This window comes from Pristis pectinata, chromosome 1 (genome assembly GCF_009764475.1).
Source record: "Pristis pectinata isolate sPriPec2 chromosome 1, sPriPec2.1.pri, whole genome shotgun sequence".
In the NCBI taxonomy this organism is placed as follows: Eukaryota; Metazoa; Chordata; class Chondrichthyes; order Rhinopristiformes; family Pristidae; genus Pristis; species Pristis pectinata.
Window position 1 is genome coordinate 107,104,508 of NC_067405.1, and position 13,538 is coordinate 107,118,045.

The window sequence follows — 13,538 nt, forward strand, 5'->3', positions numbered from 1 at the left end:
CCATCTGTAAAATTTATTATACTACTGTGTAACATTGACAAAAATGTGTATTTAAAAATGTGTTGAAATATTAATTGGAATAACATCCAATAATCTGGAAAATCTGCCAGTCTGGCACCACCACAGTCCTGAGATTAACAGACTTTTACTCTATTTCAATGAAATATTGATAACTAAATGGATGTAAAAGTAAAATCAATAAAAACATTCTTCAAGCTGCCTCTGCTCACTGAGATACTGGGCATAGCTATTTTCTAATTCATGTAGCATGACTTGTGTTCTGGTTCCCAGTAGTTCTGGTTCCCAGTAGTTCTGCACCACTAGCAGATCCAAGCAATAATTCCATCCTTCTGAATAACTTTTGAGAGATTACAACATGCTTTCTTTTGCAGCTCAGCAAATAAGTAGGTAAAATTCCAAACACTAAATTCAGGGAGTGGTGGCCGCAATTCCTTCTGCAAGTCCATTACACCATTGTTCAAGGCAGGAATTAGATCCATAGCTACTATAGTTTGTGTGTTAATAACAATGCTAATAATGAATGGATTGTTCTTTTTTCATAGTGTTTGCATTTTGATATACAAATGATTGCAGGATATATCCCATGCTTAATTAAGCTACAATCCTCATGTATTGCAAGGGAGGCTGCATAATTGGCATTTCCGTCCTAAAGAACAAGTAAATTAGACTGTGTGCTTCAGCAGGCTTGTCTTGCATCTTTCCTCATGGCTCATTCATTGTGGCCTGGAAACAGATCCCCTGAACTATAGAAATTGGCAATGATGAGTACAGCTTTGAGGAAAGAGATGATGGACAGTAGGGTAGTGGGGAATGTTTGAGAGGTGGTAAAAATATATGCTATGCACTAGAAATAAATGAAAAGTTTTTTTTTAAAAAGTGTGAGTACAATAACCGAGGCAAACACTAAGAAATGAAGATTAATGTATAGTTCATAACAAAATCAGGAATCTACATATTTATGAGACGTATCATAGTCAAACAAGAGAACAGTTCAAAGAATTTCTGTTTTAATTCATCATGCACAAATAGAGGGACAATATTTTGTTTTAAAGTCAGTTCAAAGTTTTTTCAATTCTACATTGATTGATAATGTTTTAATAATGTTATATGGCCACAAGGGGGCAACTTTTACAAAAATCGGTTATGGGAAATTACATTTGATAAACCCTAAAATAAATACTATGTATAATTTTTGCTTTTATTTTTCCTCACAGCAACAATGTCTGAAAAAGTTAATCCTTATCATTGACATCAGGAAATCTTTGTTAGCAGCTTACTTCTAGATAAGCAACAAATGCCACTGCTGCACCACCGATTGCACATTCCAGGCCACAGAAACCAAGTCCTAGAAAACCATTTAATGCAATCAAGAAATTCACATCATTTCTGCTTGAGCTATTCTGCTCTTCCCATTCTGTATGTAACTTAAAGTCTTCCACTCTTCCTCTAAAGTCTTCAATTGAAACATTTCTAATTTCTGAATATAATCAACTTTTATACACTTCATTACTTTTATATTTTTAAGTCTATTCTCATTTCTCAATTCCAACCATACAGTCATTGTTGATTGCTTTTCCCTTATCTATATTCTAGCTCCCTCATATTATATTGATAATTAATAAAGCAAGAATTCACCACTTCCAGTTTGTACCAACTAGTACTCATGTCTCACCAAAGGCCATCCTCTAAACTTTATTTGAGCCTCTAATTGATTCAATTTATTTCTGCACATTAAACATAAATCTCTTATTTTGTTAAACGACCCTAAACTATCCATCTGCCCTGATGTTGTCCTTTACACATTGTAGCTTAAATGCCATGCTGCTTTTAACAACATTAGTTATTTGAGAATTCCCATCCCCTGGAATCTCTACACCTGTTATTTGAATTCTGCTCGTTTCCCCTTTCTAATCCTGAAAGTCTCTTTGTTATTATTGTTTTTGAATGAGCCCTCTCTACAGTATCACCCATCCCTATTTATTAAAATTAATTCCAGCAGCCAACTCAATCTTTCACTGAGATCCTAATTAAAGAACAATCAATGCTAACTATTCAGCTATTACTAGCTACTCAGCTCAGTCCTACCAGGAAAAAGAACTGGTGTCCCCTAAATTGAACTGCTCATTCCCAGATCCCTCCTTTAGACACGTTCGCCTTCCTGATCTGTTTACCTCTGTGCCAAATGGAATGCAGCAAGGGTACTAATCCTGAGATTTCCACACCTGAGGTCCTGGTTTTTAATTTATTTTCCAAGACTCCCTCAGCGGGACCTGCACCATTTTCATCCCTACAACAACAGTCCACAATGGATCATCCTCGCCCCTTTCCAACTTTCTTCCCAGCCATGTCACCTACCCTAATGTCTGATTGCCCTTGCACCCATTGGGAATCCTAATTGTAGGCCAGCACCATATCTCTATTCTACTCCTTTTTTGCACTCTGATCCACAGTGCCTAGTTCAGTCAGTATCACAACCATTCTCCCACTAATTTTCTCCTTATCACTAAAGGTATCGAGCACATTGGTCTTATCCAACAAGTACTGGAATTCGGGATAGGACTCTATCATAATAATCTTCCCTCAATGCCTAAAGCAGGGTATATAGCCCTTAATATCAGGAGGGAACCTCAAATTTACTAAGGTAATTCACTCTTGAGAATCAATGTCAGTTCACAACATTGTTTTGTCTATATTAAAAGAACTGAATGGCATTATATCTATTTCCACAAGTTGCTGATTTTATAGATTAACGGTTTCTACTCACTTTCAGACAACTAGCCAGTGGTAGTTGGGAAAAGATGAGCAAATTCAAACAAAACACAAGTTCATCACTGGGAGTGCCTTATATCAGTTCGATGTCATGACGTCTGTTCTTAATGCGCTATTCATTTTCAACACTTTTTTTTGGCCCCTTGACATGAAGATGGAATAATCACCAACAAACGACATAGGTAGAACAAGGGATGAGGTCCTGCAGAATGAGTGTAGGGAGTTAGGTAAGAAGTTAAGAAGCAAGACCTCGAGGTAGTGGTCTCCAGATTACACCTGGTGCCACGTGCTAGTGAGTTCAGAAATAGAAAGGTAGGCTGCATGAATTCATGGCTGAGGAGCTGGTGCAGGGGGCAGGGATTCAGGTTCTTGGACCGTTGGGATCTCTTCTGGGGTAGAGGTGACCTGTACAAGAGGGACGGGTTGCACTTGAACCAGAGAGGGACCAATATCCGTGCAGCGAAATTTACTAATGCTACACAGGAGGGTTTAAACTAGATTGGCAGGGGCGTAGGACTCTGAACAGGAGCAAGTCACAGGATAAAGCAATAGCCAGCGAGAGCAAGTTTAGTAATCAGGATAGCCAGGGGCACAGTAAAGGCAGGGAAAGGAATACCTAGTTAAACTGCATTTATTTCAATGCATGAGGTTTAAGAGTCAAGGTGGATGAACTCAGAATGTGGATTGGCTCTGAGGAACTGGGATGTTATAGCCATAACAGAAACATGGCCGAGAGAAGGGCAGGACTGGCAGCTCAATATTCCAGGATACAGATGCTACAGGCATAACAGAGATACTAGTAAGTGAGGAGGGGATGTTGCATTTTTGATAAGGGAGGACACCACAGCAGTACTTAGAGATGAAATTCTTGGGGGATCGTCCAGTGAGGCCATATGGTAGTACCTAGAAGTAAGAAAGGGAGGGTCACTCTTAGGGGACAGTATTATAGACCCCCTAATAGCGGGAACATGAGGAGCAGGTATGTAGAGAGATTGCTCATAATTATAAGAATAGGGTTGTATTAGTGGGAGATTTTAATTTCCCCAGTATTGACTGGACTACTCAGAGTGTTAAGGGCCTGGATGGGGTGGAATTTGTGAAATGTGTCCAGGAAAGTTTCCCAAGTCATGAAATAAAGGGCCCTACTTGGGAGGGTTCAATACCGGACCTTCTCTTAGGGAACGAGGCAGGGCAGATAACTGAAGTGGCAGTCACTTTGGCTCTAGTGACCATAATTCTATTAATCTTAAAATAGTGATGGAAAAGTATAGTACAGGTCCACAGGTTAGGGTACTAAACAGGAGCAGGGCTAATTTCAGGTGAATTAGACAGGATCTAGCATTGGTCGATTGGGTGAGCCTGTTTGAAGGGAAAGGAACAAATGGCAAGTGGGAGGCTTTTACGAGTGTGATATCAAGAGTCCAGAAGCAGCATGTTCCTGTTAGGGTGAAGGGTAAACCTGGCAAATTTAGGGAACCTTGGCTGATGGAGATATTGAGGATCTGGTCAAGAAAAAGAAGGAAGCATACATTGGGTTTAGGAGGTCAGGGACGAGCGAGTCCCTTGGGGACTACAAAAAGAGTAAGAATACTCTTAAGGGGAAATCAGGAGGGTAAAGAGAGGGTATGAGATGGATCTGGCGATAAGGCTAAGGAAAATCCCAAGAGGTTCTATAGTTATATTAAGAGTAAATAGGTGGCTAGAGAGAGAGAGAGTGTGTCCCCTTGGGGATTAGCAGGGCCGCCTATGTCTCGAGCTGCAGGAGATGGGTGGGATTTTTAACAAATATTCCTCCTCTGTGTTTACTGAGGAGAAAATCATGGTTGCTCAAGAGATAAGTGACACAAGTGGAGATGTTTTGGAGAACATTCATATTACGAGGGAGGAGGTATTTGCAGCTTATAGAGCATTAAGGTGGATAAATCCCCAGGCTCTGACTGAGTGCATCCTCAGACTTTGTGGGAGGCCAGAGGAGAAATTGCAGAGGCCCTCGAGGAGTTATTTCCTTCATTGTTAGCCACTGGTGAAGTTCCCAAAGACTGGAAGGTGGCTAATGTTGTTCAATTGTTTAAGAAGAGTAGCAAGGACAAGCCAGGAACTACAGGCCAGTTAGCCCGACATCAGTAGTGTGGAAGTTACTGGAGGGAATTCTGTGGGACAGGATCTACCAGCATTTGGATAGACAGAGTCTGATTAGGAGGAGTCAGCATGGCATTGTGCGTGGAAAGTCATGCTTGACACATCTCTTCATGTTTTTTTGAAGAGGTAACCCAAAAGGTAGATGAGGGTAGGGTAGTGGATGTTGTCTATTTGGGCAAGGCCTTCGTCAAGGTCCCACATGGTAGTCTGCTCTGGAAGGTAGCTAGTTAGGTGGATTCAAAATAGGCTCGGAGGTATGAAGCAGAGGATGGTGGTTGAAGGTTGTTTCTCAGAATGGAAGCCAGTGACTGGTGGTGTACTGCAGGGGTCAGTGTTGGGACCCTTGCTATTTGTTACTTGTATCAATGATTTGGATGCAAATGCACAAGGCTTGATCGATAAGTTTGCGGATGACATGAAATTAGGAGGTGTTGTTGATAGTGAAGAAGGTTAGTGTAGATTACAGAGAGACCTTGATCAGTTAGGGAAGTGTGCTGGGGAGTGGAAAATGGATTTCAATACAGATAAGTGTAAGGTGATGCATTTTGTAAAGTCAAACCAGAGGAGGACTTGTACTATGAATGGTAGGGAACTAGGGAGTGTAATGGAATAGAGGGACCTAAGAGTACAAGTGAACCGTTCATTGAAAGTGGCATCACACGAAGACAGGGTGGTGAAAAAGGAGTTTGGCACACTGGCCTTCATCAGTCAGGGCACTGAGTATAGGAGTTGGGACATTATCTTACAGTTGTACAAGTTGTTGGTTAGGCCGCACTTAGAGTACTGTGTACAGTTTTGGTCACCCTATTACAGGAAAGATGTGGTTAAACTGGAAAGAGTGCAATAACGATTTACGGGGATGTTGCCAGGACTAGAGGGCCTGCGTTATAGGGAGAGGTTAGCCAGTCTAGGTCTTTATTCCTTGGAGAATAGGAGAATGAAGGGTGACCTTACAGAGATTTATAAAATCATGAGGGGCATAGAAAAGGTGGATGGTAGCAGTCTTTTCCCCAGGGTAGGGGAGTCCAAAACTGGGGAGCATAGATTTCAGGTGAGAGGGGAAAGATTTAAAAGTGACCTGAGGGGCAACTTTTTCATGCAGAGGGTGGTAAGTAGATGGAACGAGCTGCCAAAGCAAGTGGCTGAGGCAGGTACAATAGTATCATTTAAGAAGCACTTGGATAGGTACATGAAAGAGCGGGGCTTAGAGAGATATGGGTCAAACACAGGAAATTGGGACTAGATTGGTGGACACCATGGTTGGCATGGACGCAGTGGGCCCAAGGGCCTGTATCCATGCTGTGTTGCTCTCGGAGTCTGTCCCTCTATAATTTTTCAATTAACATAAATGACACTGTGCATCTGCTCCTACCCAATTCTGTAGGATTAAAAGTACAAAGCAAAGCAAAGCGAAAATAAACTTCTCACAATGCAATGCCCTCTTGGTACTACATTTTATAGTCAAGCAGAAATATAGAAAATTTAGGATACAGAAGGCCATTCAGCCCATTGCTTGTGTGCTAATCCAAAAATTTTTACCCATCCTAATCCCATTTTCCAACATTTGATCTGTGTGTCTGCAGGTCACAGCTCTACAAGTTCACTTCCAAGTACTTTTTAAAATGTGATGAGCATCTCGACAATGACCACTCTGTCTGGCAATGGGTTCTAGGCCCCCAACATCCTTTTTCTAAGCACATCATTTACTCTCTAAGCTTCACCTACTTCTCTAAATCTATGCCCCCGGGATTTTGACCCCTCTGCTAGGGGGAAAGAGACCTTTCTATTTATCAAAATTTAATACACCTCAGTTAAGTCTTCCATTCCCTCTTCTGTTCCAAAGAAAGCAATCCTATTTAAGCAAACTATTCTTGGAGCTAAAAACTTCCTGTCTTTTTAAATCTCCTCTACACCTTCTCCAGTGTAATCATAAATTGATTATAATTTGACACCAGAACTGTATGCGCTACTCAAACAGTTATCTAATTCGTATTATATACCAAACCTCCCTGCTCACTGTGCCTTGGCTAATAAAGGAAAGCATTCAATGTGCCATTCTAACCACCTTAATGACTTGTTCCACTACCGTTTAAGTATCAATGAACATACGCTCCCGAGCCTCTTTGTTCCTCCACATCAATCAATATCCTATTAACTCTATATACCCTTCCCCAACTACATTAAGTCTGATTTCTCTGGATTAAATTCCATTTTACAATTTTACTGCCCAATTGATCAGACCATTGATGATTTTCTGCAATCTGCAACTTTCCCTCACTCAACCACACAGAGAACATTTGTATCAGCTGTAAACTTCTCTATCATGCGCCCTACTTTTAAGTCTAAGTCATTATTATACATTACATAAAACAAGAGAGTGATTACTGAGCCCCAGGAATTAGTACAGTTTACCACTTAGAAGAACATCCATCAACCATAACCCTTTGCTTCCTGCCTGTAAGGTGGATCTAATTTGCTACTCTCACTGGGATACCAGGGCTTTTACTTTTTTGATCAGTCCACAACGTGGGTGTTGAAAGCCTTGGTTAAAGATCTTATGTAGATTTACTCAAATTCACTGTCCTTATCAACATTCCTGTTACCTTTGCATAAAAATTCAATCAAGTTAGACATTCCTTTAATAAATCCACACTGATTCTCCCTAATTAATCTATGCCTTTCTGAATACAAGTTTATAGTATTCCTTGGAATGGATTCCAAAAATGTACCCAACACAAAAGTGAAACAAACAGCCTTGTTATTACAAGTTCTCCCCAGGTTACGTACGTCCGACTGATGAAAGCCCGTGCAAACAAGTGTCTGGGAGACTGGCAGGATGGATTTGCCGCCTGCTGTGAGGCTTCAGGCATCTTCTGCCCATTGGGAATGGAACAAGGCATTTCCACATGCCACCTCACTCCACTCCACCCCAACCACCCCCACCCCCACTTGAACCCCAACAATTGGGAGCTGGGTCAAGCCCTGCAGAGCCAGGAGTCCTAAGCAGACTCACTCACTCACCAAGTGAGTGGGGCTGACTGGCAGCTGCTCTTCCCGTGCCTGCTCACTCTCCCATCACAGCTGTTTCTGTGATCCTCTCCCACACTCTTGTTGTTGATTTCCATTTGGGTTATGAACAGTAGTCAGGAATGGAATCCTGTTGTAACTTGGGGACTGACTGTACTCAGTTCATTCCTCTCTCTCTTTGGAAACAATACAACAATAGCAGTCTTCTAAACCTCTGACACCAATCCTGTAGCTGACAAGACTGATAAATTTCATCATAGCCTCTCAATTTTCCTCTCACTTCTTTAAATAGTCTGGATATATTTCATCTTGTCAAGCAAATGATCTGCGCTTAATGATGATAAACTTTTAAATACTTATTTACTTTTTTCAATCCCACACAATGTCACAATTCCCCATCTTTAACTACAATATCAGTATCATCCTCTTCATTTATGCAGACAACTTCAGATAGTCATTAAAAACTTTATCTTACTTACTATAACACAGAACAAGGCTATTTGGCCTATCAGGTCTATGCTGACTCCCAGCAGAGCAATCCCATCAGTTTCATTCCTCCTCTTCTGATTTTCCCTATAACCCTTTCTCGTTGGCCATCAACTCCCCTTTGATTCTTTTGCCACTTTCATTCATTATCTGTTGCTCTTTATGTACTTATAAAATATCTTTGTGTGTCCTTTGACTTTAATTGCCAATATTCTTTCTACCTTCTTTTAGCTTTCCTACTTTGTCTTGCAATTTCCCATCTACATATTTTGTATTCCTTGGGGCTTTCTGCTGTATTAAACTCTTGGTGACTCGGGTAAGCTTTTATTGCTTTTTCTTACCTTCCTGTACCTTGTGAACAAAGTGCTCCATATTTGGCAGCCCTACCCTTTTGCTACGGGAGCATGTTTACCCTGAACCTCTTAAAAGCCTTAAATATCTTCCATTTTAATCTCAGGTAGCCGTTTCCAGTCCACTTTTGCCAAATCACTTCTCAGTCAGGTAAAATTACTCACCCCAATTTAGAACATTTATTCTTATTTAGTCACAGCTGATAACTATGCTAAATTCAACTGAATTATGATCACATGACAAAAATGCTCTCCAACTGATACTGCCCAAATTCATTCTCCAAAGCTAAATTCAGAATTGCACAGTTGCATCACGAACCATACCCCAGCCACCCCCACCCCACCCTACGCACACTTATTGAGCTTGTTTGTCACTGAATAAAACTTCCAAATGTGATTTAGGAATTTTGTGCCCTCTGTGCCTTTTACTAAAGATATTAATATTAGCATACGTGTTGTTTCTTTTTGTTCGCTGAGGAAATATTCTGCTAGGAGAAACAAAGGACTGCAGATGCTAGAATCTAGATGAAAAAAATAAGATGCTGGAGGAACTTTTTATGATCACGAGCACAAAACATATATTCAGAATCAGATTATCACTGACTTCTATGAAATGAAGTTTCCCACTGAGGAGTCCCACTGATACTCCTTCCACCTTGACCAGATAGCTTACTTCTTCCCGTTTCCCTTAAATTGACCCAATGTCTTTATGGATATGTCCGTGTGAGTGGCAAGCAAGGACTGGTTGTGGTTTAGTTGTGATGATTGTTTAGTTGTTATGGTGAAACAGCCCGTCTCATATTCAATGTTCACGTCCTAATATGCTTTACAATCTCGCTTCGTAATTGGAAATGCCAGCAACATCTTCATAAGGCAATCTCGGCAATAGATGAAAGCCAACTACTTTGTAAGATCTATTTCATATTTTAAAAATTGCTACCAATAAGACTTTGCACAACTTAATACGTTTATTTATTCCAGTTAATAACATTTGCTCAGACGAAAAACATCTGGCTTTGATTGCAAATTACAAAGTCACACCCCAGGTGCAGTTAGTGAAGTCTTCTATAGTTACGAAAATATTACCGTGTCGCAAACAATTTCCAAACAGAGCCGAGGTCGTCGTTGTGTCTCCAGCCTGCATTCTCTTATAGCTGCCTGCCTATAATTTGTTGCTGTGTTTTTTTATAATTACTCTGAGTTTATCTCACCTTTAGGTGGTGATGTGCGAAAGGGGTGCAGACAATTTGTTGCTCACGGACGGCCCTCCCTGCGACTGCTCATCGTGTCCTTCAGCTTCGCTGCTCGAGGCCTGGCGTTGGTTGCGACCGTTGGGCGCCGTTGCTTAGAAACCAGGGAGCTGGAGGCCGCGCCTCGAGCCTGAGGTTGCAAACCCGGATCGGCTCCGACACCCGGCTGCACCGACTCGCGCGCCAGTGGAAGTTCCGAAGCTGCTCGTCTCTGCACTGCTGCACTCGAACTCGCCTCCAAAAATATCCGTATTGTCCGTTGTTTATGTAAAATAACCTGAAATATTTTGCCAGTTTATGAATTTTATATTGGAAAGTTCTTGTTTGAATTGTTGAGCTGTTGTTATTTCATGCTGAGAATCAAATAAATCATAGGGACAATTATAACACAAGGACTCCATTCGGCTCATCGTGTCTTTACCCCCGGTAAAAAAAAATAGCCATCCAGTTTAATTCCACCTTCAGGCACTAGCACTCCGGGTCCCGGTTCTTAAATACACATGTAACTGTAAACACTGTTGAATTATAACGAAGGCTCTTGCCTCTTCCAGAACCATCACTAACCTCTGGCGAACAGATATTTCCTCATCATCCCTCTAATCTTTCCACCAACCACTTTAAATCTATTCCTGATTACCCCTGATGCAAGGTTTCGACCCCAAACGTCAACAATCCCTCTTGCCCTCCATGCTGTTGAACCTGCTGAATTCCTCCAGTAGATTGTGGCTCTGGATTATAACATCTGCAGTCTCTTGCGCCTTCCTTAACTCTATTCCCCTAGCGTTTTAACCTCTCTGCTCAGAGGAATGAGTCCTTCCTATTCACTCTAGCTAGGTCTCTCAAAGTGTTCTCCACTTGTCAAGTTTCCCTTCAGTGTCCTCTATTCCAAAAAAAACCACTTAGCTTTTCCACATCACTCATTATCATTTATTTCCCTTGCCATGTCGAACTCCCCACCAAATGCGTCATTTCTCATTTCTCTGGATTAAATTCCAGTTGTCATATTTCCACTCAGCTGGCCAGACCATCTATATTTTCCTGCAGTCTTTGCTTCTACTTACACAGCTATTTATTATATCATCTGCAAACTCCTTTATTATACCTCCTACATTTAGGTCCAAATCCTTAATATAAAGCAAGACTGAGTCACACAGAACCGCACTGATACAGTCAAAGTCGAGTTTATTGTCATATGCACAAGTACATGTATGCACAGGTGCAATGAAAAACTTACTTGCAGCAGCATAAAAGCAGCATTCACAAGAAAAGCATAAATTGAACATAAATCATACACAAGTTTTACAAGAAAGAAACTCAATTAGAACAAAAACAAGTTCATTTTGGTGCAAAGTGATCAAAGTGGTCATAGTGTTGCTAAACTACAGTGATTTGGGTTTTGCCAGTTGGTTCAAGAACTGAATGGTGGAACAGAAGCAGCTTTTCTTGAACCTGATGGTGTGGGACTTCAGGCTTCTGGACCTCCTGCCCAATGGTAGCTGCAAAAAGATGGCATGGTCGGGATGGTGGGGATCTTTGATGATAGATGTTGCCTTCTTGAGGCGGCGCCTCCTGTGGATTCTACCAATGGTGGGGAGGGATGTGTCCGTGATGTATTGGGCAGAGTTCACGACTCTCTGCAGCTTCTTATGTTCCTGTGCATTCAAATTGCCATACCAGACCATGATGCAACCAACCAGGATACTTTCAACAATACATCCGTAGAAGTTTGTTCGAGTGTTTGGTGACAGGCCTTCCTATCCTTTGTTTCCTACCACTGAGACAATTTAGTTCCAATGGGTCTTTAATTTGTTGACTAGCCTGTCAAATGGATTCATGTCAAAATCCTTGTTAAAGTCATATTCATGGCTTTCATTTGCATTCCTTGTTACCTCCAAAAATTCAATAATTAGTGAAACATTATCAATGCCTAATAAATCCATGCTGATTTTCCCTGATTAATCTGTGCCTTTCTAAATGAGGGTTTGAACATTCCTTAGAATGGATGCCAATAATTAATCTAACACTGAAGTCAAACTTACTGACTTCTAGTTTGTTTACTCTTCCTCACTTTTGAAACAATTCTACAATTTTAACAATCCTCCAGTACTCTTACACTATTCCTGTACTGAGAGAGGACTGTAAAATTGTTGTCAGGGATTCTATAATTTCCTCCCTTGATTGTTTTAACAGTATCAGGGTATATTTCATCCAGGACCATAGAGTTATCCATGTTCAAAAATGAAAACACCCTCTAACACTTCTTTTACTATGTTTATCCCTCACTTGTTCATTGAAACTGCAACACTGGCATCATCCAACACTTCTGTGACGACTGTTGCAAAATATTCATTAAGAACTCCACCCGCTTCCTCTGCCTCCATACACAGGTTACTTTCTTGATCCACAATAGGCCTTTTCTTTCCTTAGTTAGCCTCTTGCTGTTTATAAACCCGTAAAACATATTTGGATTTTTAAAAAATGTTCTTGCCTTTATTTTTACATGACCTGTCCTTGCCTTCCTTATTTCCCTATTTCATAACAAATAGGAGCAATAGTAGGCAAGTCAGCCTCTGAAGCCATTTGTATCACTCAACAAGATCATGGCTGATTGTCTACCTTAATACAATTTTCCTGGTCTATTCGCAAATCCAGTGATTCTTTGGTTCCTCCAATATCCTAAAATCTATCAATGTCAGTTTTGAATGAACTCAATGATAGTCTCCATGGTCCTCTGGGGTAGAAAATTCCAAAAATTCTCCACCCTTTGAATGAAGAAATTTCAACTCATTTCAGTCCTAAATGACCTATTCCTTATTTTGAGAGTCCTACGTTTTCTATATTCTTGCAGACCTTCTGTTGTATGAAACTCTTGGTGTCTAACAAAAGCTTCACGTTTTTGCCTGATATTATGCTTTTAGCAAATTGCCATCCAGACATTTTAGATTTGGGAGTCCCACCATTTTACCTTTTGGGAACAGATTTATGCGCTGAAACTATTAACCTCTTTCTTATTATTCTGAGAGTGATTTACCTTCAAGTAGCTGTTTCCAGTCTGCTTTTCCAAAATCACTGCTCAGTCAAGAAAGATGAGACTTCTCCCAATTTAGAACCTTTATTCCTATTTTATTTCTCTCCTTCTCCATAGTTATGCTAAATCTAAGTATATTACAATTACTACCATAAACATGCTTTCCCAGTAATATTCCTTTCAATTGCCCAGCTGCATTCTCTAAAACTAAACTTCTGTCAATTGCCTGTGATGCAGTTGTGGAATCAGTTGAAGCACAGCTTATTGTAGTCTCATATACAGAACTTTGGAGCTGCAAATATCTTCTGAATCTTACAAAGTTGAAACAAAGTGTTTGTTATTGAAACAAAACTGTATTACATGCAGTCCAAATGGGCTACACCATCAGCAGGAACAAGGAGAGAGGGCCAAAATCAAAGCTTTCCAAAACAGAAAAGAATGGAGGAAGAGTTAAAAAAAATGACTGTG